Here is a 27,892-nt window from a genome sequence, read left to right on the forward strand (position 1 = left end):
CTGTTTGATTGTGAGGGGTCATGCAGTCCTCAAGTAACCAGCTTTTGGATGTCTCTCTGGGATGCACATGATGAGATGTATGCAAGCCATTATTGTTGGGGCATACTAATGGAGGGGTATCTTTGACAACACCTGACTGTCCTGGCCACTGCATGTGTGTAGTAGGGTGTGTAACTGTAGCAGGAGACTCATCCAATGTTAATGTTGAATAAAAATTCATCCATGCAGTATGAGCATGTGGGAAAGTGTATCATTAACATGTCATATTCACACAGTGTCATAGTAACTGCAATTATTTGTCAGTGCACCGAGTCTGAGTATATTCTTCCTTTCATGCTTTACAGGTGGACCAGCACCGTACACCGTGGGAGAGGTGGCACATTTTGAGGACCCCGATACCTACAGTGAGTGTGGCCTGAGTGCTATATTTATTGTTTGCTAGTGATGCATGATGGACTACTGTGTGTTCAACAGAATTCATGATTTGATGCGCTGGCTGTTCATTGGCATTGTTGCTTTAGTGGGATTTCAAATATCACTTCTGTTTCTGTAGACCAATACTTAGCCATCTCTCAGATTTAGGGGCTGTAGGTCATTCCAGTTGGGCCGCTATGGGGAATGGGAAGAGTCATGTGGAATACACTGGTTAATGTAAGAGTTGCTCTGGGACTTGGCTTGAACTGAGTCTGCATATCAGATTGACATTCTCCCAGATAGCTTTGGCAAATGGCTTGTATGAAATGTGCAGCTTCCTAGTTGAGGATGCACTGTGTACACTGTCGGTTGGATCTTCCGGGGGCATGTACTTCCACTAGTTGAACTAGAAGTGTGTGTGACTAGAGTGCAATGGCCTAGGTGTTCAGTCGACTCATGAACATGGGTGTTCTTGCTCCTCTGTTTGTGTTGTAAAAAATGCCTCAATGATAGTATGTGATGTTGGCCTGAGTCAGAGCATTTTGACATGTGTGGACCTTTGATATGACAATGTTTGGCTGACTCCAACGTGTTGCTAGCCCTTCATTGGTGTTGTGTGTGAAGGCACATACTTGTTGACCTTTCTATACACTCCTGGATGTGCATTGAACCTGGGATTGTTGGTTGTTCTTCCCACCCCACCCTCAAAGACTGCCATGTGATTGGGGATAGGGTACCTAGGACTGTAGCAACCAGTATGTTACACGTACTTGTGACCTTTTGCAACTTTGTTTGGAACCTAGGGCCAGATGTAGCAAACAGTTTTCAAGTTGCAAACGGCAAATATCGCCCTTTGCGAGTGGCAAACGTCTGTTTGCTATGCAGAAATGCATTTTGTGAGTCAGAACCGACTCGCAAAATGCATTTCCGACTCGCAAATAGGAAGGGGTGTTCCCTTCCTAATTGCGACTCACAGTAGTATGCAATTCCATTTGCGACCGAGTACGTGGTCGCAAAGGGAGTGGCAGTTACCATCCACTTGAAGTGGATGGTAACCCACTCGCAAACTGGAAGGGGTCCCCATAGGACCCCTTCCCCTTTGTGAGTGGACCCAAAAATATTTTTGCAGAGCAGGCAGTGGTCCAAGGGACCACTACCTGCCCTGAAAAAATCCGAAAATAAAGGTTTTGGTTTATTTTTCTAAGTGCAGCTCGTTTTCCTTTAAGGAAAACGGGCTACACTTGGGAAAAAAAAACCTGCTTTATTTAAAAGCAGTCACAGACATGGAGGTCTGCTGTTCCCAGCAGGCCTCCATCCCCGTGAGTGCCCATAGTCGCTAAGGGGGCGCAAATTGGGACCCACCTCATTGATATTAATGAGGTGGGTCTTTGCGACCCCATAGCGACTCGCAGACGGTGTCGGAGACACCGTTCTGCATAGCAAATTGAAAGTCGCAATTTTCCGTCTTCCTACATCTGGCCCCTAGTGTACACATTCGGTTATGGCCCATGGGTTCAATATTAGCAAACAACAAATTACAAATGGCATTGAGTGAGGGTTGTGATAGTTATCACATAGAGTGACATATGTAGTGAAGTCAGTATGCGGAAGAGGTTCAGCCATAATGTCAGATGCATTAGGCATTATTTGGATGAGTAGTTTAGGCTGATGTCATCCATCATGTAGAGACATGGATATGCTAGGTGTGAGATACCCTTATGTATGCAGGCTTCACATGTACTTCCTCTGAGACTTTAAGTGAACTATGTTGTGACAATTGCTGCAACAAATACATTACAAGTAATGTACAAATAACCCATTGTGCTACTCCACCCAATGCAATTCCAAAGGTAAATATTTGCCATTTCTCTTCACAGCTGCAAACATGAGTGCCGCAGATAGACACCAATTTGAGAGGCGTGCCATGCGATACAGGCACATCCTGCAGGTGCAGTCGGGGTACCGGAGGATGGCCCGAAAATATCAATCAGATCGGGCCTCCGGGGCATGGTGGGCCTCACCACAGGGTGGGCCTACATTGCCCACAACAGCCACCAACACCACATCCACCAGGTCTCCCCAAGTGGCCCCAGCAACGTCGGGCACAGTTGACCCTGGCTCCTCATCCAGACCTGGACCCAGCCATGTTCAACAACCAGGACAGTCCAGTGGGCATTCAACTGCTGGCACAAGGTCCACCTCGGCCGGCATAGAGACAGCATCAGCCCCTCCTGTGGACCCAGCCGCATTCCTGGCATTGAGCCGTAAATTGGACAAAGTGTTTAATAAGGTGGACAAGTTGAGCCAGGATGTGGCGTATATAAAAAAAAGGGTTCGCTCCATCAGGCGGACCCTACGGAGGGCCAACCTCTAGGACATTTGCCTTGTTTTACTTGTACCCCTCCCCTCTCTCCTCTTTCCTATTTTGTACTGATAGTTGGGTTTTGGGGATTAGTATTAGGTTAGTATAGGTAATTAGCTTAGTTAGTGTTAGGGAAGAGGGTGGGGGGTCCTTATTCTTTCCATCTTGATTTTTTGGGTGGGTGGGTGGATGGGGGTCAATGTTGGGATTCCTGTTTGTTTAAAAAAAAAATATATATATATATGATTGTTTAGGATAGTATAGTATGTGTGTAGGTTAGTAAGTGTTGTCCTGCATGTGTCCTGTCTCATAATGGTGGGTGGGGGGTTGATGTTTAGATCGTTTAGTTATATGTGTAGAGTAAGTTTAGCTTAGCTTAGTTAGGGACAGTTGTGGGTTAGTAGTAGTCAGGTTAGATTAGTGTAGGTATTACTTTTCCCTTAGTTGCCTCTTGTGTGAATAAATAGTAATAAATATATAGTTAACCCTTTACATGATGCGTTAGGTGCTACTTTATCATGGCCTTGACATCAGTGTAGGTGAATGTTTTTGTATGACATTAGTGTCCTATGCTAGCCATCCCCAGAAAATGGAGGTTTAACATGCCAGCTACCCCTGTGATAACTTGGTAAGTATCCACCAGAGACCCACCATTGGTAGTTTGCATTGATCACCAAGGTTTTGTGTTGGTGAGTATGTATTCTACTTCACAAAGTGTGCTTCCAGACTTGTTATTGTGGGTAATTTCATAGGTCGGACTTCAGTGTGATGTTCAGGGAGATCATTGTAGATGAGGTGTTGTTAACACTCTTGTCTTGTTGCCTTCATTGCTGATCTACATCATGTGTGTGCTAATTCTGCATGACTTTCCTTCATGGAAGTATACTCAGAAAGGGTGATTGATGCAGTGTTATTTTTTTATGTTTGCTTACATTTTGCAGCATAATTTCATGTTTTAGTATTGAATGGTGCCTACATATCTCAGCCACCATTAGTTGACTACAATTGCTATAGATGGTGCATCATTCTGTCCAACACAGCATGATTGTGTGTGGTTAGTCCTTTCATCAGTTATTCTCCTCAGTATGGTAAGGCTATGATGCAATCCTGGCCACTGCACGGATGTATCAGACTACATGATGTCAGGACAGTTGTATTGACAAGCTACATGGTTGCCGCACAGGCACTTTGGAGTTATGTACTGCACAGTTGAAGTGTGAAATAACACAGAGACATATTAGGTGTGCAAGTGCTATTTATTTATAGGTGCTGTAGTGCAAAATGTCCATTGTCCATGATTGCTGGGTCCGTTCTGGTGCATTCTTAAATAGTGATCCTACAGAAGGGGTGTGGATGATGCTCCTGACATGCTGGGGTGATGTCACAGACAGTGCAGAGGGACAGGAATTGGCAAATAGTAGGAGAAAGACATTCACTGGCAATGCTGACAAGTCATACAGTGGATTGCAGAACAGTCATTGAGTGTAGTTGTAGTGAGACTGGCATTTGTCAAAACGTAGGACCTTGGTCAAAGTAGGCCATGGTGCAGGGACTAGTGCTTCCGGGTACTCTTCCGTGAGAACGTGATCTGTTCCATGTCTTCTTCTTCTGATGTGTGTGTTGCCTGCTTTGTCCTTGTTGTTTTTGGTTGTGAAGGGGCAATGCACACCTCAGTGTTAGAAGACGTGGAGGCAGACATCCCGGGGGCTGCTCCCTGTGGAGTTATGAAGGGCAGTACTGCAGCAAGAAGGGCCTGCTGGTTTTTGAGAATGACAGCCACATCACAATGGTAGGCAGCCAGGTCGGCCCTGAGGGGTTCAATGTTGCATTCGTGCACACGTTGACTGGATTGCAGTTGTAGGTGTTGTGTCAACTGGATGACAGCTGTGCTAATTTCCTTCAGTGTTTTGGCAAGTTCCTGCAAGAGAGATGTTCGGGCTTCTGTAGCAGCTGCCTGATCTGCAAATGACGTCATGCACGAACGCACCCCCTCAAGGCTGGCTGCCATGTTTTGCATCCCCACCCGCACCTCCTTGGCCAGCTCCTACTGTACCCCAACTACAGTTCTTTCAAAGCTGGTGCCAGTGTCGTCAGAGTCCTCAGCTGGGTTGGAGCTGGCAGGTCTCACAATTGGGGTGGTGGGTGGTTCTTCTGTGATGGCTGCTTCTTCTGTGCTCCTCCTTGTGACTGAAGGTGGGGTCTGGAGGCTTTCAAGGACCTTTTGGATGGTCTCCTGGGAACAATTTATGGGCTCGTCATCCATGTCATCAGGGAAATCAGGGACAGGCATATCGGCAGGAGATCCATGTTCCTCTGCAATGAAAGAGGGTACAATTAGTGTGTCTGTGTTGTGAAAATTTTGCCATAAGATGCAAGCCTTTGGATGACTTAACTTTGTGCTCTGGTTTGGTATTGGTATCTGCTGTCCTTCATATGGGCATTGTTATAGGCCTATGGCCCACCTGTGTGTCACATGTATGATATTGAGTTATCAGACTTGTCTGCCTAATTGCCTCTAGGTGTTGCTTTGTCCAAATTTGGGAATATCCATCTTTTTGTCCTACTCGTCCCTCCGTGTATATCTATTCTTATGGAGAGACATTTTGTCGCATGGGCTCTCATTATCCTACATGAGATTACTGGATTTCTAGGCAGCAGGATAGCTAATGGTGTGGGGGACTGAGTCTGACCCACTTGTAAATAACTCTGTCACCCTAATTCTTTCTTTTTGCTCTGGCTAACTAGCAGTGCCTCATGTCTCCCACGGCAAAGAAATGATTAGACAGCCGAGCGCATGACATCTTTGGAACTTCTCCGGGAAGTCGTGGTCACTCAGATCCAAACCAATTCTCTCTTTTCCAGTATGATCTCATATACAAATGACAAAGACCATATTGGTTTTATATGATGATTTCATAAAACAACTGACTTTTAGATAATTAGGTGTGAGCCACAATAACCCAAACAATACAACATGGTAGAATTGAAATAGTCACCAGGAGTGTAAAACATTTGAACAAAGCTATCATGGTGCCTAACTGTTTCTACTCTCCCTCTGCTTGTTCTATTTAGAGCACAGCATGTTAACCCCTTCGCTGCCAGGCCTTTTCCCCCTCCTGTGCCGAGCCTTTTTTTGGCTATTTGGAGCAGTTTGCGGTTAGGCCCTCATAACTTTTTGTTCACATAAGCTACCCACGCCAAATTTGCGTCCTTTTTTTCCAACATCCTAGGGATTCTAGAGGTACCCAGACTTTGTGGGTTCCCCAGAAGGAGGCCAAGAAATTAGCCAAAAAACTGTGAAAATTTCGTTTTTTTCAAAAAAATTGGAAAAATGGGCTGCAGAAGAAGGCTTGTGTTTTTTTCCCTGAAAAGGGCATCAACAAAGGGTTTGCGGTGATAAAATCACCAGCTTCCCAGCTTTCAGGAACAGGCAGACTTGAATCAGAAAACCCAATTTTTCAACACAATTTTGGCATTTTACTGGGACATACCCCATTTTTACGATTTTTTGTGCTTTCAGCCTCCTTCCAGTCAGTGACAGAAATGGGCATGAAACCTACGCTGGATCCCAGAAACCGCAACATTTTTGAAAAGTAGACAAAAATTTGAATTCAGCAAGGGGTAATTTGTGTAGATCCTACAAGGGTTTCCTACAGAAAATAACAACTGAAAAAGAAAAATATTGAAATTGAGGTGAAAAAAACATCAATTTTTCTCTACGTTTTACTCTGTAACTTTTTCCAGCAATGTCAGATTTTCAAAAGCAATATACCGTTACGTCTGCTGGACTCTTCTGGTTGCGGGGATATATAGGGCTTATAGGTTCATAAAGAACTCTAGGTACCCAGAGCTAATAAATGACCTGCACCCTGCAGTGGGTTTTCAATCTATGCCGGGTATACAGCAATTCATTTGCTGAAATATAAAGAGTAAAAAATAGCTATCAAGAAAACCTTTGTATTTCCAAAAAGGGCACAAGATAAGGTGTTGGGAAGCAGTGGTTATTTGCACATCTCTGAATTACGGGGTGCCCATACTAGCATGTGAATTACAGGGCATTTCTCAAATAGATGTCTTTTTTACACACTGTCTTCCATTTGGAAGGAAAAAATGTAGAGAAAGACAAGGGGCAATAACACTTGTTTTACTATTCTATGTTCCCCCAAGTCTCCCGATAAAAATGGTACCTCACTTGTGTGGGTAGGCCTAGCGCCCGCGACAGGATATGCCCCAAAACACAACGTGGACACATCACAGAAAACAGAGCTGTTTTTAGCAAAGTGCCTACCTGTAGATTTTGGCCTGTAGCTCAGCCGCCACCTAGGGAAACCTACCAAACCTGTGCATTTCTGAAAACTAGAGACCTAGGGGAATCCAAGATGGGGTGACTTGTGTGGCTCGGACCAGGTTCTGTTACCCAGAATCCTTTGCAAATCTCAAAATTTGGCTAAAAAAACACATGTTCCTCACATTTCTGTGGCAGAAAGTTCTGGAATCTGAGAGGAGCCACAAATTTCCTTCCACCCAGCGTTCCCCCACGTCTCCCGATAAAAATTATACCTCACTTGTGTGGGTAGGCCTAGCGCCCGCGACAGAAAACGCCCCAAAGCGCAACGTGGACACATCCAAATTTGTGAAGGAAAACAGAGGTGTGTTTTGCAAAGTGCCTACCTGTAGATTTTGGCCTGTAGCTCAGCCGCCACCTAGGGAAACCTACCAAACCTGTGCATTTCTGAAAACTAGAGACCTAGGGGAATCCAAGATGGGGTGACTTGTGTGGCTCGGACCAGGTTCTGTTACCCAGAATCCTTTGCAAATCTCAAAATTCGGCTAAAAAAACACATGTTCCTCACATTTCTGTGGCAGAAAGTTCTGGAATCTGAGAGGAGCCACAAATTTCCTTCCACCCAGCGTTCCCCCACGTCTCCCGATAAAAATGATACCTCACTTGTGTGGGTAGGCCTAGCGCCCGCGACAGAAAACGCCCCAAAGCGCAACGTGGACACATCCAAATTTGTGAAGGAAAACAGAGGTGTTTTTTGCAAAGTGCCTACCTGTAGATTTTGGCTTGTAGTTCAGCCGCCACCTAGGGAAACCTACCAAACCTGTGCATTTCTGAAAACTAGAGACCTAGGGGAATCCAAGATGGGGTGACTTGTGTGTCTCGGACCAGGTTCTGTTACCCAGAATCCTTTGCAAACCTCAAAATTTGGCTAAAAAAACACATGTTCCTCACATTTCTGTGGCAGAAAGTTCTGGAATCTGAGAGGAGCCACGAATTTCCTTCTACCCAGCGTTACCCCACGTCTCCCGATAAAAATGATACCTCACTTGTGTGGGTAGGCCTAGCGCCCGCGACAGGAAACGTCCCAAAGCGCAACGTGGACACATCCAAATTTGTGAAGGAAAACAGAGGTGTTTTTTGCAAAGTGCCTACCTGTAGATTTTGGCTTGTAGCTCAGTTGCCACCTAGGGAAACCTACCAAACCTGTGCATTTCTGAAAACTAGAGACCAAGGGGAATCCAAGATGGGGTGACTTGTGTGGCTCGGACCAGGTTCTGTTACCCAGAATCCTTTGCAAAACTCAAAATTTGGCTAAAAAAACACATGTTCCTCACATTTCTGTGGCAGAAAGTTCTGGAATCTGAGAGGAGCCACAAATTTCCTTCCACCCAGCGTTCCCCCACGTCTCCCGATAAAAATGATACCTCACTTGTGTGGGTAGGCCTAGCGCCCGCGACAGGAGACACCCCAAAACGCAACGTGGACACATCACATTTTTTCATTGAAAACAGTGCCTACCTGTAGATTTTGGCCTGTAGCTCAGCCGCCACCTAGGGAAACCTACCAAACCTGTGCATTTCTGAAAACTAGAGACCTAGGGGAATCCAAGATGGGGTGACTTGTGTGGCTCGGACCAGGTTCTGTTACCCAGAATCCTTTGCAAACCTCAAAATTTGGCTAAAAAAACACATGTTCCTCACATTTCTGTGGCAGAAAGTTCTGGAATCTGAGAGGAGCCACGAATTTCCTTCCACCCAGCGTTCCCCCACGTCTCCCGATAAAAATGATACCTCACTTGTGTGGGTAGGCCTAGCGCCCGCGACAGGAAACACCCCAAAGCGCAACGTGGACACATCCAAATTTGTGAAGTAAAACAGAGGTGTTTTTTGCAAAGTGCCTACCTGTAGATTTTGGCTTGTAGCTCAGCTGCCACCTAAGGAAACCTACCAAACCTGTGCATTTCTGAAAACTAGAGACCAAGGGGAATCCAAGATGGGGTGACTTGTGTGGCTCGGACCAGGTTCTGTTACCCAGAATCCTTTGCAAAACTCAAAGTTTGGCTAAAAAAACAAATGTTCCTCACATTTCTGTGGCAGAAAGTTCTGGAATCTGAGAGGAGCCACAAATTTCCTTCCACCCAGCGTTCCCCCACGTCTCCCGATAAAAATGATACCTCACTTGTGTGGGTAGGCCTAGCGCCCGGGACAGGAGACACCCCAAAACGCAACGTGGACACATCACATTTTTTCATTGAAAACAGTGCCTACCTGTAGATTTTGGCCTGTAGCTCAGCCGCCACCTAGGGAAACCTACCAAACCTGTGCATTTCTGAAAACTAGAGACCTAGGGGAATCCAAGATGGGGTGACTTGTGTGGCTCGGACCAGGTTCTGTTACCCAGAATCCTTTGCAAACCTCAAATTCTGTCTAAAAAAACACATTTTCCACACATTTCGGTGACAGAAAGTTCTGGAATCTGAGTGGAGCCACAAATTTCCTTCCACCCAGGGTTCCCCCAAGTCTCCCGATAAAAATGATACCTCACTTGTGTGGGTAGGCCTAGCGCCCGCGACAGGATATGCCCCAAAACACAACGTGGACACATCACAGAAAACAGAGCTGTTTTTAGCAAAGTGCCTACCTGTAGATTTTGGCCTGTAGCTCAGCCGCCACCTAGGGAAACCTACCAAACCTGTGCATTTCTGAAAACTAGAGACCTAGGGGAATCCAAGATGGGGTGACTTGTGTGGCTCGGACCAGGTTCTGTTACCCAGAATCCTTTGCAAATCTCAAAATTTGGCTAAAAAAACACATGTTCCTCACATTTCTGTGGCAGAAAGTTCTGGAATCTGAGAGGAGCCACAAATTTCCTTCCACCCAGCGTTCCCCCATGTCTCCCGATAAAAATTATACCTCACTTGTGTGGGTAGGCCTAGTGCCCGCGACAGAAAACGCCCCAAAGCGCAACGTGGACACATCCAAATTTGTGAAGGAAAACAGAGGTGTGTTTTGCAAAGTGCCTACCTGTAGATTTTGGCCTGTAGCTCAGCCGCCACCTAGGGAAACCTACCAAACCTGTGCATTTCTGAAAACTAGAGACCTAGGGGAATCCAAGATGGGGTGACTTGTGTGGCTCGGACCAGGTTCTGTTACCCAGAATCCTTTGCAAATCTCAAAATTCGGCTAAAAAAACACATGTTCCTCACATTTCTGTGGCAGAAAGTTCTGGAATCTGAGAGGAGCCACAAATTTCCTTCCACCCAGCGTTCCCCCACGTCTCCCGATAAAAATGATACCTCACTTGTGTGGGTAGGCCTAGCGCCCGCGACAGAAAACGCCCCAAAGCGCAACGTGGACACATCCAAATTTGTGAAGGAAAACAGAGGTGTTTTTTGCAAAGTGCCTACCTGTAGATTTTGGCTTGTAGTTCAGCCGCCACCTAGGGAAACCTACCAAACCTGTGCATTTCTGAAAACTAGAGACCTAGGGGAATCCAAGATGGGGTGACTTGTGTGTCTCGGACCAGGTTCTGTTACCCAGAATCCTTTGCAAACCTCAAAATTTGGCTAAAAAAACACATGTTCCTCACATTTCTGTGGCAGAAAGTTCTGGAATCTGAGAGGAGCCACGAATTTCCTTCTACCCAGCGTTACCCCACGTCTCCCGATAAAAATGATACCTCACTTGTGTGGGTAGGCCTAGCGCCCGCGACAGGAAACGTCCCAAAGCGCAACGTGGACACATCCAAATTTGTGAAGGAAAACAGAGGTGTTTTTTGCAAAGTGCCTACCTGTAGATTTTGGCTTGTAGCTCAGTTGCCACCTAGGGAAACCTACCAAACCTGTGCATTTCTGAAAACTAGAGACCAAGGGGAATCCAAGATGGGGTGACTTGTGTGGCTCGGACCAGGTTCTGTTACCCAGAATCCTTTGCAAAACTCAAAATTTGGCTAAAAAAACACATGTTCCTCACATTTCTGTGGCAGAAAGTTCTGGAATCTGAGAGGAGCCACAAATTTCCTTCCACCCAGCGTTCCCCCACGTCTCCCGATAAAAATGATACCTCACTTGTGTGGGTAGGCCTAGCGCCCGCGACAGGAGACACCCCAAAACGCAACGTGGACACATCACATTTTTTCATTGAAAACAGTGCCTACCTGTAGATTTTGGCCTGTAGCTCAGCCGCCACCTAGGGAAACCTACCAAACCTGTGCATTTCTGAAAACTAGAGACCTAGGGGAATCCAAGATGGGGTGACTTGTGTGGCTCGGACCAGGTTCTGTTACCCAGAATCCTTTGCAAACCTCAAAATTTGGCTAAAAAAACACATGTTCCTCACATTTCTGTGGCAGAAAGTTCTGGAATCTGAGAGGAGCCACGAATTTCCTTCCACCCAGCGTTCCCCCACGTCTCCCGATAAAAATGATACCTCACTTGTGTGGGTAGGCCTAGCGCCCGCGACAGGAAACACCCCAAAGCGCAACGTGGACACATCCAAATTTGTGAAGTAAAACAGAGGTGTTTTTTGCAAAGTGCCTACCTGTAGATTTTGGCTTGTAGCTCAGCTGCCACCTAGGGAAACCTACCAAACCTGTGCATTTCTGAAAACTAGAGACCAAGGGGAATCCAAGATGGGGTGACTTGTGTGGCTCGGACCAGGTTCTGTTACCCAGAATCCTTTGCAAAACTCAAAGTTTGGCTAAAAAAACACATGTTCCTCACATTTCTGTGGCAGAAAGTTCTGGAATCTGAGAGGAGCCACAAATTTCCTTCCACCCAGCGTTCCCCCACGTCTCCCGATAAAAATGATACCTCACTTGTGTGGGTAGGCCTAGCGCCCGGGACAGGAGACACCCCAAAACGCAACGTGGACACATCACATTTTTTCATTGAAAACAGTGCCTACCTGTAGATTTTGGCCTGTAGCTCAGCCGCCACCTAGGGAAACCTACCAAACCTGTGCATTTCTGAAAACTAGAGACCTAGGGGAATCCAAGATGGGGTGACTTGTGTGGCTCGGACCAGGTTCTGTTACCCAGAATCCTTTGCAAACCTCAAAATTTGGCTAAAAAAACACATGTTCCTCACATTTCTGTGGCAGAAAGTTCTGGAATCTGAGAGGAGCCACGAATTTCCTTCCACCCAGCGTTCCCCCACGTCTCCCGATAAAAATGATACCTCACTTGTGTGGGTAGGCCTAGCGCCCGCGACATGAAACACCCCAAAGCGCAACGTGGACACATCCAAATTTGTGAAGTAAAACAGAGGTGTTTTTTGCAAAGTGCCTACCTGTAGATTTTGGCTTGTAGCTCAGCTGCCACCTAGGGAAACCTACCAAACCTGTGCATTTCTGAAAACTAGAGACCTAGGGGAATCCAAGATGGGGTGACTTGTGTGGCTCGGACCAGGTTCTGTTACCCAGAATCCTTTGCAAACCTCAAATTCTGTCTAAAAAAACACATTTTCCACACATTTCGGTGACAGAAAGTTCTGGAATCTGAGTGGAGCCACAAATTTCCTTCCACCCAGGGTTCCCCCAAGTCTCCCGATAAAAATGATACCTCACTTGTGTGGGTGGGCCAGGTGCCTGCAACAGAATAAGGCCCAAAACTTGTAGAGATAGAGGGGATAGCACAGCAAGTTTATAAGGACATATTCTTTTATACATCTTTAGACTGACTCTGCTTTGGGGACCCACATAAGTGAGGTGTAATTTTACTTGGGAGACTGAGGGGAACACTGGGGAGTAGGAATTTTGTGCTGGAGTGGTGATCCTACGAAGAAAAGTAAGGAAAAGTTGCTTTTTTAAGCACATTTTGAGGTTTACAGAGGAGTCTGGGTAAGAAAATGTTGGGGGATCCACGCAAGCCACACCTCCCTGGACTCCTTGGGGTGTCTAGTTTTAAAAAATGTCTGGGTTTGGTAGGTTTCCCTAGATGAAGGCCGCACACAGGACCAAAAACATAGGTGCCCTCCCCCCCCCAAACACAGGTAGTTTTGTAATATATCGTTTTGATGTGCCCACATACGTCCGTGATGTGCCAAACACTAAAATTTTGAAAAGAAACACACTTAGGTTATGTGAAAAAGACCCCTCACCCACCAACCAAGTTGGTGGCATGCTTCATCATCGGGGTCCCACCTGAGGCACCTAGCGTGTCACAGGTGTGCTGCGACGCCTGATTACAGCGGAGCAGGTTTTGTCATTTTTACCACATATACTGGTTGGATTTGGCACGAGGGTGAGTGATGGTTCAGTGGATCAAATTTTACTAACAAGAGCTTTCACAAAAATGAAATGCACGGTTAGTAACTGAAAGGCAAAAAACTGAACCAATGACTCACAGCTCGTGAGCTGTAAAGCCGCGACAAGGCACCAACCGCTTTACAGTCCATTCACACAACTTTCATACATGACACACACAAGGCCATTCACACCGCCAGCCACGGGCCCAGCACATTACAACACTCACATCGACAGACAGCGCCACTCAAGGGCCCATCACTTACATACGCCCACATGCCTGATACAACAATCACACCAGCTGATGGGAGTGTGTGGACTGGTGTTTGGCTGGCAGTGTGTTGCAGTAGCCAACAGCAAGTCAATATGTACACTCTCAGCCAAGCCCCACTCCACACACAATGGCATCATTTTTTTTTTTTTTTTTTTAACAGAGGAACCCCTAACTAAGTAGAAAGAATTACAAAACTACAAACACAAAAGCTCTAACTAAGAACATGACAGAAATGCTAACCATGAAACTAAACACATGAAAATACAAAACAGACATGAGTTTACACTCATGGTTGTTCCCAGAAATTCTTCTGGGTGTGGTAATTCTTAAAACAAGCACCGACACACAGCCCAGGCTTTGAAGGACAATATGGGCAGTACATTCGAGTCTCCCTCCGGATACCTCTTCGAAAACACACTCTACATTTCTTAGCTGGAAAGTCTTTTTTGGGTGTGGGAGGAATGTGCTCAGCAAAGTGGCGATCTTTCAATCTAGCCACATCCTCCACCACTGCTTCTCTAGGAACTCTGGCCTGTTCCACCACAATAAGGCTCTCTATCACTGACTCCTGAAATTTCACAAATGTCATCTTTGACTCTGGAGACCTATCCCTAAACACAATAAAAGCATTGAAGGTTGCTAAGTGGAAGAGGTGAAGTGCTAACTTCTTATACCAAACGTAAGACTTACGAATAGCAGTATAAGGTTCCAACCTCTGGTCAACTCTATCTACACCTCCCATGTGCGTATTATAATCTAAAATGCACACAGGTTTGCGCACTTCAGCAACCTGGCCCCAAACAGTCACAGGGGAATTACTCTCATCATGGATGGTACTTAGCATGTAGACATCCCTCTTGTCTGAAAATTTCAAAGCTAGCAGCTTCTCGTTCCGCAAGGCACAGCACTGTCCTCTCTCAAGTTTTTTTACAGACAAGCTCCCTTGGATAGCCTTTCCGGTTAGAACGGATTGTGCCACAAGCAACTGTGTCCACTCTAAACAATTCCTTGAACAATTGCACACCAGTGTAGAAGTTATCTACATACAAATGGTGACCTTTGTTGAACAGTCGTCTACCAAGATCCCACACAATTTTCTCAGTAACTCCAAAAGTGGGAGGACAACCAGGGGGGTCAATATTGGAATCCCTACCAGTGTACACACGGAAACTATACACATATCCTGTCCTACTTTCAGACAGCATATACAATTTAATTCCATATCGTGCCCTTTTGCTAGGAAAGTACTGCCTAAAAACCAAACGACCCTTGAAGAGGACCAAAGACTCGTCCACACTTAACTCTTTGCCTGGAACATAGACCTCCGAAAACCGATCTACAAAATGATCAAGTACAGGCCTAATCTTAAAAAGACGGTCAGAATCTGGGTGATCTTGTGGCAAGGCTAATGCATTGTCAACAAAATGCAGTATCCTAAGAAGAAGCAAATACCGATTACGACTCATGGTCGCTGGAAATATAGCTGTTGCCATCAAGGGACTAGTAGACCAATACGAAGCCAGTGACGGCTTCCTTATCAACCCCATCAAAAAAGTCAAACCCAAAAACTTTTTTAACTCCTCCAAATTTGTGGGAATCCACTGGGCAGCTCTAGAGTGTGGCCTAAGTCTAGCAGCGTTGTCCCTCAAATGCTGCTCCGCATACAAATTAGTCTGCTCAACAATCTCTTCCAAAAACATATCATCCATGAATAACTCAAAGAAATTGATAGGCATAAAGTTCTCTGTATTGGGGCTACACCCCGGGAGACCAGTAAAGGCAGGCAACTCTGGCTGCTCCATGTTTGGGGCAACCCAGACATCAGGTCTTATAACAGGAAACCTTTCAGCCCCAGGTTGCTGCACTATTGGCACATCAATGTCCTCCTCTAAAACAGGCCCTTCATCTGCACTGAGTGTGGCTTCATCATCAGAAGATTCCCCTCCAACAGAAACATCACTGCCAGAATCTCTGACTTCCTCCTCTGCCTCAGATGCAGTCTCATAGTCATAGTCCGTCTCATAGTCATAATCAGACTGTGACTCAAAAAGCATACCAACCACCTGCTGAGCGGTCATCCTGCTGCTAGCCATGATCTCTCCTGCTAAAATTAACTGGACAAATTTACCACCAACAACCAGCACTGTGTAAGACAAGTAACAAAGTGTAGCTTTGTTAGTAAGAGTTATAAACTCAAAAACTATACCGCTCACTTGCCTGAAAAAGCATGATTCACCAGCAACTACACAGCTATCACCAATGATATCCCACTAAAAATAAAAAAAGAAAGGCAAATTAGAAATAAGTCAAAACAAATATCATTGTGCACAAACCTAAGGACAATTTCACACACAATCCTGCATTTAGTACACCCCCTACAAACATGTCATTCATGCATTGCAACAATACTCCTTTGGAGTAAATTGTTTTTACTTACCTAAAACATGCAACTGTGCAAACTGCAGGTCAACCACCGCCAAAACCGCAAGGAGCCACAGCAAATAAAGCAAAAGCTTTGAACTAGAACAAAAAGGAGGAAAACATTTTTTATCACAAATGCAAAGACTTCTTCAGTTGACAAACACCCCACCATCAAACATTTAGAAATTGGTGCCTAAGTGGATTCTGCCATAGGGGCAGATGGGCCTACTAAAAAAATAGGCCTGTCTGCCCCAAGGAAGCCAGAAAATACCTTTAGTAGTGTGTCCCCATGGAGAGCGACCCTTGCCAAAGGGGACAGCCCTCAAAAAACAAAAAAACACACACAACACTATCCCTGGTGCCTAAGTGGCTTCTGCCCCCCTTGGGGGCAGGTGGGCCTAAGAAAATAGGCCCATCTGCCACCAGGGGGTGTAGAAATGGCCAACAGGGCAATGCCCCCACAAAAATAAACAAATTAAAAAAAATCCCTGGCGTTCTAGTGGTTTCTGCCCCCCTTGGGGGCAGACCAGCCTAAAAATAATAGGCTGATCTGTCTCGAAGGGGTGCAGAAATGGCCTGGGTACATGTGCCCCCAAAGTGGGGGGCGAGCCTTGCCCAAGGCCCCCCCCCATCCACTAACACACACACACACACACTATCCCTGGTGTCTAAGTGGCTTCTGCCCCCCTTGGGGGCAGGGGGTCTAAAAAAATAGGCCCATCTGCCCCCAGGGGGTGTAGAAATGGCCAACAGGTCAATGCCCCCCTTGGGGGGGCGCCCCGTGACCAAGGGGACGCCCCCCCACAAAAATAAACAAATAAAAAAAAATCCCTGCCGTTCTAGTGGTTTCTGCCCCCCTTGGGGGCAGACCAGCCTAAAAATAATAGGCTGCTCTGTCTCGAAGGGGTGCAGAAATGGCCTGGGTACATGTGCCCCCAAAGTGGGGGGCGACCCTTGCCCAAGGCCCCCCCCATCCACTAACACACACACACACACACTATCCCTGGTGTCTAAGTGGCTTCTGCCCCCCTTGGGGGCAGGTGGGTCTTACAAAATAGGCCCATCTGCCCCCAGGGGGTGTAGAAATGGCCAACAGGTCAATGCCCCCCCACAAAAATAAACAAATAAAAAAAAATCCCTGGCGTTCTAGTGGTTTCTGCCCCCCTTAGGGGCAGACCAGCCTAAAAATAATAGGCTGATCTGTCTCCAAGGGGTGCAGAAATGGCCTGGGTACATGTGCCCCCAAAGTGGGGGGCGACCCTTGCCCAAGGCCCCCCCCCATCCACTAACACACAAACACACACACACACACACACTATCCCTGGTGTCTAAGTGGCTTCTGCCCCCCTTGGGGGCAGGTGGGCCTAACAAAATAGGCCCATCTGCCCCCAGGGGGTGTAGAAATGGCCAACAGGTCAATGCCCCCCTTGGGGGGGGTGCCCCGTGACCAAGGGGACGACCCCCCACAAAAATAAACAAATAAAAAAAAACCCTGGCGTTCTAGTGGTTTCTGCCCACCTTGGGGGCAGACCAGCCTAAAAATAATAGGCTGATCTGTCTCCAAGGGGTGCAGAAATGGCCTGGGTACATGTGCCCCCAAAGTGGGGGGCGACCCTTGCCCAAGGCCCCCCCCCCCATCCACTAACACACACACACACACACACACACTATCCCTGGTGTCTAAGTGGCTTCTGCCCCCCTTGGGGGCACGTGGGCCTCCAAAAATAGGCCCATCCGCCCCCAGGGGGGGCAGAAATGGCCAACAGGTCAATGCCCCCCTTGGGGGGGCGCCCCGTGCCCAAGGGGATGCCCCCCACAAAAATAAACACATTAAAAATAATCCCTGGCGTTCTAGTGGTTTCTGCCCCCCTTGGGGCAGATCAGCCTAAAAATAATAGGCTGATCTGCCCATAAGGGGGGCAGAAATGGCCCTAAAAGACATGCCCCCCAAAGGGGAGCGACCCTTGCCCAAGGGGGCGCCCCCCCCATCCACTACACACAGAATCCCTGGTGCCTAAGTGGCTTCTGCCCCCCTTGGGGGCAGATGGACCTAAAAAAAATAGGCCGATTTGCCCCCAAGGGGGGCAGAAAAGGCCAACAGTTCTCTGCCCCCTTGGGGGGGGGCGCCCCTTGCCCAAGGGGGCACCCCCCCACATAAATACACATAAAAATAAAAAACCCTGGTGATCTAGTGTTTTCGGCCCCCCTTGGGGGCAGATCTGGCTAAAAAGTAGCCAATCTGCCCTCAAGGGGGGCAGAAATGGCCCTAAAAGACATGCCCCCCAAAGGGGAGCGACCCTTGCCCAAGGGGGCGCCCCCCCATCCACTACACACACAATCCCTGGTGCCTAAGTGGCTTCTGCCCCCCTTGGGGGCAGATGGACCTAAAAAAAATAGGCCGATCTTCCCCCAAGGGGGGCAGAAAAGGCCAACAGTTCTCTGCCCCCTTGGGGGGGGCGCCCCTTGCTAAAAAGTAGCCAATCTGCCCCCAAGGGGGGCAGAAATGGCCTAAGTAATTGCCCCCTAAAGGGGAGCGACCCTTGCCCAAGGGGCCGCTCCCCGCAAGCCGAAATCGGCAAATACATAAAAAAAAAAACAATCCCTGGTGTCTAGTGGGCATTCCTGCAGCCCGATCGCAATGCGATCGGGCAGCAGGAATGCTCAAAGAGACACCGGGGGAAAGGAAAAGCCTTTCCTTTCCCCCGGTGCCTCTTTAGCCCAAACCCCCCACCCACTGGGAAGAGGAACTCACCTCTTCACACCACGCCGCACAGGAAGCAAATGGCTTCCTGTGCGACGGCACCCGATAATGAAGTCAGCGCGCGATCGCGCGCTGACGTCATTATGGGGGGCTGGGGGGGGGTCGGGGTGGAAGGGGAAGGGCTTCCCCTTCCATCCCTGACTTTGGGGGGTGGGGGGAAGCACACAGAGGGAGCGAGAGCGCTCCCTCTGGGCTGTGTGCCGAGGACGTAGTGGTTACGTCCTCGGCACAGCAGCACTGTGCCGCAGGACGTAACCACTACGTCCGCGGCACAGAAGGGGTTAAGCTTGGAGCTTGCCTGTCTGAATCACTGGGGAGACATCAGCCCTCATATCTGAGCAATGGCCCGTGATCTGGTTCAGCATCTGCAGCAAGGCAGGCAGCGTCTAGTTGTGGTTCTCTGTTCGGAAACTCCCTCTTGCGTGTATTGGGACAAGGAAGTGATTTTATAACTAACATGTCATCGTGATGACAAAGTGTCCCTATGCAGGAACGCAAAATCTGAACTCCTACCACGTCTATCGGCAATGTACCAGACTGTATCCTTGACTGGAGCACAGAGTGAATATGTTCTGGAGAACTGCAGTGCTGAAGTAGGCAAAACAGTCTGATATGACTAAAAAACAACACCATAGAACTGGCTATTTACAAAATTACTGATACGAAGCCTAATAAATAGCATTTAGTGCAAAGTGCACAGAGGCTCTAAGCTGTTAGCAAATGAGTACAAGTACATTCAGGGCAAGGTGCACAAAGGCATAAAGCATGAAGCTAATGCGCAAAGTATACGTAAAACTTACCACACTACACTTTGACTGGCTGTGGGTGTTGTGAATGCCCTGGCAGCCCACTTGCCTCTCAGGACCTGCCCCAAACACTTTTTATTCACATTGACCTAAATGTACATGTTATGTGGCATATCCTATGCATGGCAATGTTAGGATGTGGTATGGATGTAAACATTGTTGATGTTTCGAGATGATGTTGGGTAATGTGTGTTTAATTGGATTGCCCTGTTTATCGTATCAAGGTCCTATTTGGTTCTCAGACTGTGCAGGTGTGTGTCAGTGACCAGTTGCATGTGTCCCCTCCTCAATGTTGTTGTCTGAGCAGTATGACATTAGTGATGTTGCCTTGTTAGCCAGGCACGTGAGGGACCCTGACGTATGCAGCATGTGTGTGTCCTTAGTGCTGTGTGGCTCCTATTGCTATTTAATTTGGCTGATGTATGTGTCAAGTATGGACATTGGCATTTGAGTGTACTGGTGCCTTTGTCTTATTTCTATAAATAGTTGCAGATGTCATCCTCACCCCCTAATTTAGGTATGTATGTTCCATGGGGAGGTTCCTGCTATTTGCTACTATAGCTGCACAGAGATCAGAGGTGTTATTGTCAACTGTTGTCGCAGTTACATTGCAGTTGTTGTTTTGGCTACTGGATTACAGATGGGGACCTAGTTTATGTAGGATACATTTTGACTGAAGAGTGCCTGGATCTAAGTTTGACATAGTGGCCTTCCCACCTGTCGCTGCCTTCCCTTGGCTCCATCGTTGTAATTACAAGATGGCCCCATGGGACTGTTGTTGGTGCTGTATTTTGTCATGCCCCAGCTTCAGTCTGTGCTGGCCATGCCCCCCTGCCGTGCCCCTTTACCCATGCCACTTCATATATATGCTGAGTTACATGCATTGTTTAGTAGGTATTCCCCCCCCCGGTTGCAGTTATCATTATTGTATTATGATTCCCCATGCGACTTACCCTGCATGTGCGTTGTGTCGTGGTAGTCTGCGCTGTCCTGTCCTTGAATCCCTGTGACGATCTCCTCAGGGATGACGGCTGCGACCATCTCCTTCATGTGGTCCAGGGCCTCCTGGTGTGCTGGACTCCCCCCTCCAGTTTGCAGTGCTGCCTTCCTGTTCCTGGACATTTTTTCTTTTGTCCTACGTTTGCAGTCATGCCAGCGTTTCTTACACTCGGTGACTGTTCTGCGTTCTTCAGCCACACTGTTGATCTTGTCCACAATTTGTTTCCATATGGCCTCTCTCCTACTGATAGGCAATTTAGAGGTGATGAACAATTGGTGCTGGTGTTCCGTCACCTCTTTAACCAGGATTTCCTGCTCCTCTGCACTGAAACGACACTTTCTTTTTTTTCTGAAAATGTCCTGGTTCCTGTATGGATCATCCTGGCTGGTTCCTGGTCTGCTGTCATCTTCCTGGGGTCTGTTGTGGCATCTGGGATCCATTTTGGCTCTCCTCTGCTGAAAGGGCAGTTTTCGCGGGTAAATTTGACGCAATTGCGTCAAAATAAACAGCGCTTTCCGGGTTGCACTGTCGTAAATCGACCCACAGTCATTTGCGTTGCGTTAACGTTGGTTTCCTTTACGACTTGACGCCGCTGTGTGCGTCACGAAATAATGACTCCCACCTGTTGGTTGCGCCGCCGTGCGTCAAAGTATAAATTTGACGCCCGCACGGCGCATCGAAATGGCGTTAGCCGGCGCTATTTTTTTTTTACGCAAAACTGCGTTAGCGCAGTTTTGCGTCAAAAAGTATAAATATGGCCCTACATTTTTTCACTGAATTGCCTTACATTTTTGCAAGCATCCCTCATCACTGCCCTGGGGTCAGGAACCTTAAAGATAGACCCCCAAGTGGCTGTGGAAATATTCCACTGTGCGAAAATCTTTAGGCAGCGCTGACTTATGAGTTTCAAGGTGGCAGAATAAAATGTTCACCTCTAATTCAGCTAATCACATGGTTTGACTTACACGTTTTAACAAACTCTTTAAATCCTGCCTGGCACCGTTTTAAAATGCGAATTATTTTAAAAACTAATAGCTGGATTTCTGAGTAAAGTTTGGTGTAAATATGTCTTGTGGGATCTAAACACGAAATGATATACTTACTCCCTTGACCACTGCTGCTCCACAACCCCACAGGGCTGGTGGGATGGGGGACACATAAAACCACAGATGAGGATTCTGGGGGCTTTACTGCAGCCATCTTCAGAGAGCCCTGCAGCCAACCACTGTATCTTCATAGTTTATTTCGGAGAATGGGCAGTAGAAGGGGGGAAGGAGTGTTAGGCACAGAAATTATGAAGTGCAGAATGAAAGGTGAAGTGAACATTAGCCACACACCCTTACTGCTTTTCATGAAAAAGATTTCCTAGCATGTCTGGCAATAGATACACATGCTGTGCATTTTCCTGCTATCTAGTGTTGTGCTCAGACGTCTGCAAGTTGTTGTGTTTCAAAAAGATATTTCAACCCACTGAAGACACTGACTTGGCTCGTTGTGGACAACGCACATAGCACCAACTCCAAGTTAGATTGTCTTTCTTTCCAAAATCCTAATAGGGCGCGTGCCTACAGGGCTCTGAGATTCAACGTGTCTTCCACATTTTTTTGCACCCTTTTGGTGAAACTTCGACATCAAACATTGGACGAACCATTTTATCTACTACATCTTCCCTATGTCGACACATTCCAGAAACTGCGTCCCTGAACCACAGGCTCCCCATGCCCTTCCAGTACCACATGCTCTCTTCAGTGACCTTCAACACAGGAGAATGCTGATGCTCAAAGGGTAATGGAATTGATGTATTTCCAGAACTGCCCCTGTTGCCACGTGAAGTACCCGTGCTTATACCATCACAAAGTTAGTGATCTCCGCCTCTCCCAGAACCATGGCAAACTATTGTGCAAATCTTGTCTCACCTTCTGCTCAAAGAAGACATTATGGGCCAGATGTAGGAAAAAGGGAAATTGCGACTTGCAATTTGCGAGTCCGTGCGACTCGCAATTTGCCATGCAGAAAGGTGTCTCAGACACCTTCTGCGACTCACAATGGGGTCGCAAAGACCCACCTCATTAATATTAATGAGGTGGGTCGCAGTTTGCGACCCCATTGTGAGTATGGGCACTCACGGAAATGGTGGCCAGCTGGAGACAGCAGACCACCATGTCCGTGACTGCTTTTTAATAAAGCAGTTTTTTTTTCTATCTGCAGCCCGTTTTCCTTAAAGGAAAACGAGCTGCACTTAGAAAAAAAAAATGAAACCTTTTGTTTCGGTATTTTTCAGAGCAGGCAGTGGTCCATAGGATCACTACCTGCCCTGAAAAATTGTTTTTGTGATCATTCACAAAGGGGAAGGGGTCCCATGGGGACCCCTTCCCGTTTGCGAATGAGTTACCATCCACTTCAAGTGGATGGTAACTGCGAGTTCATTGAACTTGCATAGCGTTGCGAGTCGCAAATAGGAAGGGAACACCCCTTCCTATTTGCGAGTCGGAAACGCATTTTGCGAGTCGGATCCGACTCGCGAAATGCATTTCTGCATCGCGGAGAGGCTTTTGCGCCTCACAAACGGCGTTTTTTGCCGCTTGCGAGTCGCAAAACCCTTCCTACATCTGCCCCTATATTACCCAATGGAGAGGTACTGGGCGCACAGCAAGGCAGATCAGTTGTCTGCTACCTATAGCTCTGACATCTTCAGCAAACATGACCCTTTCGAGCCAAGAGAGGTGAGTATGCTGGCCCTCCCAACATTCCACTGCAGCAAGCCACACCCAGCCCTGAGGTCATATCCTCCAGTTCTTCCAACCCTGGGGAAGAACAGGAAGCTCACCTGACTCTGAAGATCAGCATACCTTGGATGAAGATCACATCCAGAGAATAAGTGCAGTTTGCTCCAAACCTCACTGGAAGCTTCACAAGAGGCCCATGCCAAGGTAGAACACTGCTCATAGAGTTCTGTGCATGAGACCTTGCCACCTCAAGTGCCTCCGCTGCCTTCGGGCTCTGGTTAGCACCTAGTAAGTGCTTTGAATATAAAAAACAATCTGCCCATTGCCATCGACCATTCTCAGCTGTCGAGCCCTTTGCGGCCCAAGGCTACTGACAAGCCTCAACAGCAGGTGCTGAACACCAACACCCGGACCCCCATTAGCACCAAAGAAAGTGTAGATGATGTGCTCTGATGATTCGGACAGCTTGTCCTGCAAAGACTCCAAGAAGAGCTTGACACAATGCAGAAGTGCCTGTTTATTCATACCGTTGCTGAAAAAAAAGCCAGCCAAACCACCTCAGCCGAAGCCAGCAGACTCTGCCATGCAAGAGGAGGCTTGCTTTTGAGGAGGAGCCTGCATTTTTCCCCTTACCAGATCTGATGTCCAAGAGGCATAGAGACAAAGGGACAAGCTCTCCCCTGAATGGTCCAGCACCTCCTCCCCTCCACTTCAACCACCCCCTCTTCCACGTCCACCACAAACTTGTACTCCTCCATTGGCTTGACGTGAGTCACCTGAGGGGTCACTTTGCTCTGTTCCTGAGCCAGGCAGCCTGTGTGGTTCTTCTTATCTGTATGAAACACCCTTGGAGTCTTGACCTCCAGACAACTTCCCTTGAGACAACTACATTGTTGATCCCCTGGTCAATCCAGACCTCGACCACTATCCCATGAATGCATCCACCCAACAACACCACAGCATACCAAGAAGTCATACACTGGGAGGCACCTTCCAAAAGGAGGACATGCACATCCTCCAATAGGAAGAGGATTTGCTTGTTGAGATGCTTTCTAAGTCATAGCGGACAGGGCAGGATCTGGACATGCTCAAGGGCATGCTTAAATCTGCCCCTGAGATATTCAAGTAGCTCGTGAAGGTAAAGATAGTGACACCCGGAGTGAAAAAGAACAAGTCCTCATCCTAATGACACCATCTACATCAGAAGCCGTGTCTCTCTCAACTTCCAAGTCATCCATACTGACCGCAAAAGAGCCTTCTGCTCAGATCACATGTGGTGCCCTACCGCCTAACAAAGAGAGCAAGAACCTTAATTCAGCAGGCAAGAGGGTGGCCATAGAGGCAGTTTCTCACTGGTGCACAGATATCTATGTCGGGCTCCTCTCTGACTGTGACAGATCACAATGGGATGAGATGCAGGAGCTTATTAAACATCTCCCTGAAAAGATCAGGAAGCTAGGGGAGAAGTATGTGTCCGATGGCAAGACCATCTCCAAGCTCAACATCAGTCTTGGCCCATCTACCCAGCTTCACGCTTTTCATACCAGATGACATACAAAAAAGGCTAGGTTAGAGGTGGCATCTGGTTCACCTTTGGACCCTTACTTTATCTTTTCCCATACGGCCTCCATCATAATTTTTAACCTCTCCCTGAATAGGGCAGAATATCCTGCCATGTCATGTTAAAGTCTGGCCTGATCCTGCCTTTGCTAAGAAAGCGGGGCTTGATGCTGCCATCCTGTCTAATTATCACCCAATCTCTTTACTGTCATATATTCCTGAAGTGCTAGAAAAACTAGTCAGTGTCCAGCTAATGCATTTTTTAGAAAGCAGTAACTTGTTGGACCCCACCCAAACAGGTTTTAGAATCAATAATAGCACGGAGTCCCCTCTAATGGCAGTATTGGATAGTATTTGATCAAATAATGACCAGGGCAAGGCTGCCACCCTGATCCTCCTAGATTTGTGTGGAGCTTTCAACACGGTCTCACATAATCTTCTGGTGCATAGATTTCACAAAATCTACCTTCACTTGAATGCATTGCAGTGGTTCAAATCCTCTCTGAGCCACAGATCACAATCAATCCAGCTGCCCGCTTTCAGATGCAGTCATAATATATCCAAATTTGGGGTGCCTCAGAGGTCCTCACTCAGCCCCTCCTTGTTCAATATCTATGTGTCTTCCTTATCAGATATTGTCAGAGCATAGGGCTCTGAAATCCTCTTCTAGGCTGATGATGCTCTTCTTATCATTTTCATAGGTGAGAAACATGAAGAGACACAGGAAAATCACACTGGCTGTCTCTCTGAAGTCGCCACATGATTTAAGTCACACTGCTTGAAGCGTAATGCTAAGAAAACAGAAATGCTACTCTTTGGTGGGGCAAGCAAAATATGGAATGATTCCTGGTGGCCATCGCTCCTTGGCTCTCCGTCCAGACCAAAGAGTGTAGCCAAGAACTTTGATTACTTATAGATGATACTCTGTCTATGCAAGACCAGGGCAACGCAACATGTGGTAAATGTTTTGGTCTACTCCCAATACTGCATTAGATTTTTTTCTGGATCCCAGCAGATTGGCAAAGCACGGTCACTCAGGCTTTAATAATGTGTAGGCTGCATTAAAGGAATACCTTATACATAGGAATGACTGATTTTCTATTTACACACTTACAATCAATCCAGAATAAGGCAGCCAGACTTATTTGCAACAGCACACAAAATAGTTCTGCTTCTGCATGTTTGAACTCACTGCATTGGCTATCTGGCCAAATTCAAGCTACTATATCATGTTCATAGAGCACTCTATGAAACTGGGCCAACCATTTTCCGGTAGGGAGTCACTTTCTATAAGTCCACATGTGCTCCTTTGCTCTGTCAACCTAGTCATGGTGAGGGCCAAGCCCATTTAAAAAGCGATAATAGGAAGAAGCGTTTTAAGCCATTTAGCAGCAATCCATTGGAACTCCTTGCCTCTTGATCTCCGTCTTATCTCTGACCTCTTTACGTTTTGAAAGAGGTTGAAGACTTTGCTATTCCCCCATTAATGGCTTGAATCGGTCACAGGTAATCTTCAATTAGGATATCCCCGTGGGGATGATGGTAGCTCTTTATAAATACTGTAAATAAATAAATAAATGTTCACAAGTGGAGGGTCATTGGGAAGATCGAGTATTGTTTGATGGACCAGTGTCCATCGCTGTCTGCAGTGGCGAAATAGCAATAACTTGTTGCAGGACAGGCCAGAGCCCATTGCTGTCTGCAGTGGTAAAGTAGAAATAACTTGTCGCATGACAGGCCCTTTGCAGACCAAATCCTGCAAGTTACCATTACCACAGATACCTCTTCCTCAGGCTGAGGTGTGCAGTTACACCACATGACCATAAAAGGGATGTGTCCCACTCAATACCAGGAGTGCCACATCAACTCATTATCTACCTTGACCTTTTGGCTATACACCTAACTCCTAAATCTTCCTTCATGTCATTCCGTGTAAGGTAGTACTCTTCAAGACCGACAGCATGACCACAATGAATTTCCTCCATAAGCTGGGTGGTACACATTCTCCCTAGCTTTCAGCACTAGCACAGCAGATCTAGCACTGGGCTATCCACCACTGCATACATCTCCTGGCCAAGTACCTTCCATCGGAGGACAGCTTTCTCAACCCGCTCAACAGGATGCATCATCAAGTCCACAAGTGAAAATTTAACCCACAAATCCTACTCAGTTACTTCAACCATTGGCTGGCCCCACAGATAGACTTGATCACCACCCACATCAATGCGAACTCCTCAAACTTCGCTTCCACATACCCACATCCACAGTCCATGGGCAAAGCTCCATGGATTAACTGGTCAGGGATATTTGACAATGCTTTTCCCCCCTGTCCCACTCCTGTACGTGGTGAGGAAGATGTTGTAAGCATCCGTCATGCTCATCCTGGTGGTTCCTCTGAGCTAGGCACCCTTAGTACTCATCCCTTTTCGAGATGTCCATTAGCCCCCATGAGAAGCTCTCCAACAGCCAGACCTTTTCACAAGACCTACTTACAAAGAACCAAGGCCCAATCAGGCACCACGACCCCAGACAGCTCAACCTAGCGATCTAATGCCTGAGGTCTTAGAATATGGCTTTCCTATTCTCCATCAGGAGTGCATGATCATCCTGTGCAAATTCTGCAGACCTAAAACATGTTATGCTGAAAAGTAGAAGATGCTTGTCCGCTACTGTGACCCCATGCACCTGGACTCACTAAAGCCAGGCTCATGGGTCCCCCCTTGTAGCCTTTGTACTCTAGCCCTTAACAATTGCTTTTGTGGAAGGTGGCCTTCCTCATATTTATAACTTCTGTCAGACACATCAGTGATCTGCAGGAATTCTACTATGAGAACCTTTCATTCAGATTCAAAGGAACATAATTGCTCTCAGAACTAATCTCCTCAAGGTAGTATCCCCTTTCACTGTCAATTAGACTTTAGAGCTCTGATTCTTCTTTACACAGCCAGACTCTGTGGTGGAAATAGTCTTTCATATATTAGGAATAGGACTAAGCCTTTCCGGAAATCTGACTAGCTCTTTGTAGCCTTTGCCAAACCCCA

General features: G+C 47.0%; 1 protein-coding gene across 1 annotated transcript in view; it reads left to right on the forward strand.

Moving 5' to 3' along the window:
• The window catches only part of LOC138304334 (uncharacterized), a 510,987-nt gene that overhangs the window by 195,258 nt on the left and 287,837 nt on the right, over positions 1-27,892 (forward strand). The gene's annotated exons all lie outside the window — the stretch shown is intronic.

Source organism: Pleurodeles waltl, chromosome 7, assembly GCF_031143425.1.
Source record: "Pleurodeles waltl isolate 20211129_DDA chromosome 7, aPleWal1.hap1.20221129, whole genome shotgun sequence".
NCBI lineage: Eukaryota > Metazoa > Chordata > Amphibia > Caudata > Salamandridae > Pleurodeles > Pleurodeles waltl.